The sequence below is a fragment of the Polyodon spathula genome, chromosome 17 (assembly GCF_017654505.1).
Source record: "Polyodon spathula isolate WHYD16114869_AA chromosome 17, ASM1765450v1, whole genome shotgun sequence".
Lineage (NCBI taxonomy): Eukaryota > Metazoa > Chordata > Actinopteri > Acipenseriformes > Polyodontidae > Polyodon > Polyodon spathula.
The window spans coordinates 32,339,102-32,345,137 of record NC_054550.1 but is presented as its reverse complement, the minus strand read 5'-3'; positions in this window follow the sequence as shown (position 1 = coordinate 32,345,137).

The window sequence follows — 6,036 nt, the reverse complement described above, 5'->3', positions numbered from 1 at the left end:
TCTTTTCCCTCCATATTTCACTGCCTAGTGCAGTTCCCTCAGAACCCTGCCCCCAGCGTACTCTGACTAAGGCCTGTGGGAGCACCCTACTCCCTGGACTCCATTGTTCGAGACCTGAGAGGGAGCCCGGAGTGGGAATTGAAAGCAGCAGAAAGAAAAAAGGCAGCACTGCTTCATTAAGTGCTGGCTTTTCAGAAGCAAACATATCAGAACCAGCCCTTTTCAGAGGCAATAATTAGCAATTTGGAGCCTTTCCCCTCAGGATATACAGTTTCAATTTGCTAGCAGAAATGCTTTAGATTCCAGAGCACTTAATATTCATTGTTTCTCTCTTCTGCCCACTTCAGCGACGATAAAGTGTTTTATCTTTCATGTAATTCATCGTTTTCAAAAAGTCCTCTGCAAGAGAAGTTAATTTTTATAAATAATTTTCTAAAGGTTTCGTTAAAAATGCACAGGACATGGTATCAAAGTGCTCTTCAAGAAGCCCTAAGTGGAAGGTTAATATCGCAAAAGTTGTGTGGGCCCTTGTTTACTGCGTTCCAATAAAGTTTGGCTTAAAAGTTGTGATCACAAATACTTGACTGTTGTTATTTTGTAACATCACCACTGTCATTAATTTCAAGCAAAAAATAATTCAACAGTTATTAATTATTTATTTATTTATTTATTTATTTATTTGTTGATCATGGTACAAAATATGTGTGCTGCCATGGTAATGATGTTAATTATTTTCCCGTTTCTTAGAAGGTTTGAGTCGCTCTGTGGTAGAGAGATTGTTCAAGCTTGGCTATGGGATTTATACACCACTCTAAGAAAGTAATAATATAATAAATAATAATAATAATAATAATAATAATAATCCGGGGAAAAAAACTCATTTTATAAAACGCCTTTCATGACAAGTCGTCACAACTCGCTGTACAAAAATAAAAATAGACAATAAAAGACTATCAAACATTAAATACTAAAAAAAAAAAAAAAAAAAAAAAAAAAAAAAAAAAAGCCAGCTTAAACAGATAAGTTTTAAGATGAGATTTAAAAACACCCAAGGATTCAGAGTCCCTAAGTTCTTTGGGAAGAGCATTCCGCAACCTAGGGGCATAAGAACAGAAGGACCGGTCACCCACAGTTTGCAATCTGGTCGTGGGGACACATAAGAGTCTGACATCAGTGGACCGCAAATTGTGTCGAGGTATAAGTAGAAAAGGTCAGTTATTGAAGGGGGAGACACACTCTTCAAGGCCTTAAAAGTCAATAGTAAGATTTTAAAATCAATGCAAAACTTAACAGGAAGCCAACGTAAGGATTCCAGAACAGCGGTAAGAATCAGAGAAGCAAGCAGGTTTAACCTCGCCTTGAGCCTTTTAGATTTGGGAAATCTTTTAGAATGTCCTTGTTTTCCTGTTTTATAGCAAGGAGCGGTTAGCTTTAAAATATGTACCTTGCTGTGCAGTGTTTTCTTAAGAGTGTCTTTTTCCATTGAAAGGAGACACCCTTATGAGTGCAGTTATGAACTGGCTGCGTTCAGAGTAAATTAATTAGACTGTCAGATCACATTGAGACTTGAACTATCAATATTGCAGATACGCAAGATGAGCGCTCAGCAGCTTCATAATTCGGTACGTTATGCCTTCTTGACATCGTTCTGAGGCTAATGCCTTTTCATTTTGGTTATCTCAAACTGGTTTTGAGTGGGAGCAGAATGATTTAAATCTGAGTGCTGATCTGTTCTGTGCTCCAAGTGATGATTTAATCTGTGCTGTTTCCAGTTTACGCACAGGGTATCAAGAGAGCCACAGCGCTGTATTATGCCACAAATATGCTCAATAAAACCCTTGTTCACCGACTACATTTATGACATCAATTTATAGAAAGAAATAAATAATGCATAGTGAAGGCAAAAAACATGCAGATAAAAGTATAATATTTTGCAACTTTAAAGTAAATACACATAGGTATTAGCAGACCAGTAAATGCAGCTACCATACATGTGCCCCGTGGAGACTTACAGAGTAAAATGTTAATTAAAAACATTGAAAGATGTAGGTCTATATCACCACAACCAATGTAACAATTCCAGTCTTGTATAGTGAACGTTGAATTCTTATTGTAGTGTCATACATCAAATCCACACCATTTAACTTTAAACCAATAATAAGCTATCCACCAATACGAGTATCAAAAAAATACTGTCCCAGCCCTACAGCGGTGGTGTAGTAATTGTGTGTAAACTACTTGAGTAATTACAGACTAATAGCAGTGTAATTACTCATACTTCAATATAAGTGTCAGCAGGTAGTTGCTGCTAGTCACTGTAGCCAGGTGTTTTGAAAACTGCCACGTAGGATTTGAGTGATAATAATTTACCTTGATCGCACTTATCTAGAGACACTGAAAGTTGGGGGAATTATAAAGCTAATCCATGGCCAAATTAATCCTGAAGCTATTGTTTCCTCTATAACAGCTGAATGCAATCCAAGGCAGGAGTAAAAAATAAGTCTGGTATTGCTTTACAAAGTGCGATGTTGAGTGCCAAGTCCATTTCATAGTAAAAGAACAGAAAGCAAAATGAAACACTGGAATGAGACCCAGTTTACCAGCCCGTGGATACAAACCGCCCTCCGCTCTGAGTCAGCGCCAGGCCATTAGCTTGTGTTCCTAATTACGAAGAAAGATGAATTAGAAAATCTCTAGGAATTAGAAAAGGGTCTCCACCTTTTAAATTTTGATAAAGGTTATTTTCCTTGAGACATCTGGGCCTTGGTAATTGAGAAGTGTAAATAATCCCTTCAAAGAGGACAATGCATCAACATCTGCCTAATCCCTTGTTAATGGCAGTTATCAAGACTCCTCTCACAAAATGTTCACCTCCACCGACATCAATTAACATAATACCAGACAGATACAATGCAGACTGTATTGGCTTAGTACTAGGGCTTAGTACTAGTACTTGTATAAAATAGCGATTAAGCGATTCAGGATGTAACCAAAAAAAATGTGCAGTGGTAATTTCATGTATACAATGATGATCAGTGTGAAAATGAAAGACGATGGAGATTGAACTCCAGACTCTGTGTTTATTATCACAGTTTCTGGTGACAACATGCGCTGGTAGAGCAAAGTAACAGTGATACGTCAATCAATCAATCAATCAGTCTTTATTTTATATAGCGCCTTTCATAGTGGACCACCATCACAAAGCGCTTTTCAAGATGCAGTAACAGTAAAATCCACAATACTTCAAATACAGAGAAATGCATAGTACATGACATACAGGTTAACATTTAAAAAGACCTACATTAAAACCACATACTGTACTCTGTTTAAACATCCAGCGTTACTTGCAAGAGGTTCAAGGATCTCAAGCTGTATGAATTGCTTTGACTGTGTAAGTTCCGAAGGTACATTGGCAAAAGGAGTAGTGAATAGAGAAGCAGCATGCAGATGGCATCCAGGAAAGTGCCTCAGTCCTCTTACTCTCCAGGTAGTGTGAAAACAACTTGAAATTCCTTCTCTTGATCAGCCCCATATGTTTCCTGACACTCCTGTATGACTTTTGGCTGATATTACCCATACGCAGCTGATGCCATGGGCACCACATACCAAAGCAGTGTTCTTTAGTGTGCCAGCTGCTCTGTGTGTCACAAGTTTGCATCCCTGCAGGAGATTCCAACTCATGATGAGAAAGCTACATGTTCCTGGATCTCACTCCCATTAATTTAGGTAATAGAGACACTGGGATTATTTTATGATGAATCATCTTCTTTTCATTATAGTTCCAGCTTTTGAGGGGGGGGGGGGGGGGGGGGGGGGGGGTATGAGAGTGATTTCCCTCTAAATGAAGAGAAACCGCACCCTGGTCAGTGTCAGATCAGCTAAGTTGGTGTCCTCTAAGGCAAGGGTGCAAAAACTTTTTTTTACCCATCTTTTGATCTCTGTGTAATTTTAATTTGGTTTGTATTGCATATTTTAACATGTCAAATCATCCCCAGCATCGTGAGTGTTTGGATTGGACATTAGAATCTTGAATTTCTGAATATTCTGTGTTGGTAGTTGGGGAATCTTATCTCGTAACTACCCACGTTTCTATGAATCGACCTAGCATTGTTTTAAAATACAGTAAAAAAATGTCATTAAACATCATTCTTTCAGAACTAAAACATAACGATTTTCATAAAAAGGGGTGGGGGGGAGACTCATTAACAAAATAACATTAACATTAAGACTAAAGGAATCAAAATAATGAATGAAGTTCAGGAGATATCTTTCCTAAGCAGAGTGCCACAGGGGAAACAAACTCACAGTCACTAGCAATGAGCTACTGTACCTATCTGCAGGAGAATGACTGATCCATCCTATTTTTTTTTTTGCTCATCTTTTAAGATGTCAGTGGTGCTTCTACTATTTCTACCTGTGATTATCAACTCTGACAAAAAGGCTAATTTCAATGGCAATGCTAAGCACAAGAATAAGCCTTCTTGCGATAAAGAAACGTTTGTTAAAGAATTGTGCAGGAGTGGTTTGAGGAGCGTGACGGCGAGAGACTTCAAGCATCGTCCACGGCCACCACAACCCCTGGATCTCAATCCAATTGAGTATGTTTCGGGATGAACTTGAGCAATGCACTCGTCATCAAGATCCTCTGCTTCTCTGTACCAATTGGGTGAAATTGTAATGATTGAAGACACCTCCCAGCAAGTTGTGGAGTCTATGCCACTTCTGTCCGGTTGGCAAATAGTGGCCCAACCTGATTTTAGATACAGGTCCTAATAAAGTTGCCTGGCAAAGTACGTAACTGAAGAAATGCAGGGCTTCCTTCTACCATGTCTCACTGATAAGACAACCTTTCCTATACTGTACATGGAGATCCTGTACTTAATTAAGTACAACTGAAGTCCTGTCTGGTTTAAGCAAATTGGAGAACAGGTATGTTCTCTTAACTCCCACTAGTGCTGAAGTCGCAGTACACCTCGGCCCCAGTGACCACGCTAGCTAATAATTAAGAAGAGGATTGATTTAAAGATTTCTCGTGGCTTTAGCCCTGTAAGTGTTGCTGGATTAAGATCAGGCTCCTCAGCTTTTACATTCTTTTACAGTATAAATGCGTGATAAATGTCTTTAACTAGTTAACAAGTTTTATTGTTGAGATAGCTATTCTTGTAGTGTTGATTACTTACAGTATTGTTGTAACACAAGTTAAATGCTGCGCATAGGAGTTGTGGATGTTGTGCGTATTGTCATGTAAGAGATATATTATGTTCTGTAAGAGATATAATCACACACAGTTTGAGTAGCCAGCTTATAATAAGGGGCACCACATTTGTACTTAGGAGCTACTGAAGAACTGCTACAAATGTTATTTTTGTGCTGTGTGTTTTAGGCATAAGTAAAATAAAAATGGTTTGATGTGATTTTGATTCACTTTAAAATAAGAGCTTCATAAAATGTTCTTTTTTTTATTATTATTATTTTTTTAATATTTTATAAAATTAACAATTGTTTTATTTTTGTTAGAAATAATCTTGAATGCTGCAGGTCAGATGTATATACAGCAGTAGCTAGCCATGGCCATTGGCTCTATTTTAGTTTTTGCTTGCAGGCTAATGCTGTAGCTTTGCAATTTCTCATTAGGATTCTGAAAGGGTTTTTTACTGGCTCCCAGCCGAGAGAAGCCAATAACAACACAATCATTTGCAAACGAGCAAGCCTGTAAACAGTGGCTGCATTGTTTTCTTTGTGTCTGAAATAATAACTGTGTTTGTTCTGGGCTGGTACCTTGAGATTCCAAATTCATTGTTTTGTGCCATTGTTAACTGATATCAGCTTGCTTAAAGACTGTGGGTTAACATGTTTATTCAGAAGCCTAGATAGAATCAGTCTTCTTGTAGACTTTTCACTGCCTTCTGTTTTCGTTTGGTTTAATTATTCACTTGCGCTCTTGCCCTTCTAAGGACAAGGTATGGAGAAGCCTATGTGACGAGCAGGAACACACAAAGAACAAATACAACATTTGAAGGTTAAATGAGTAACCAC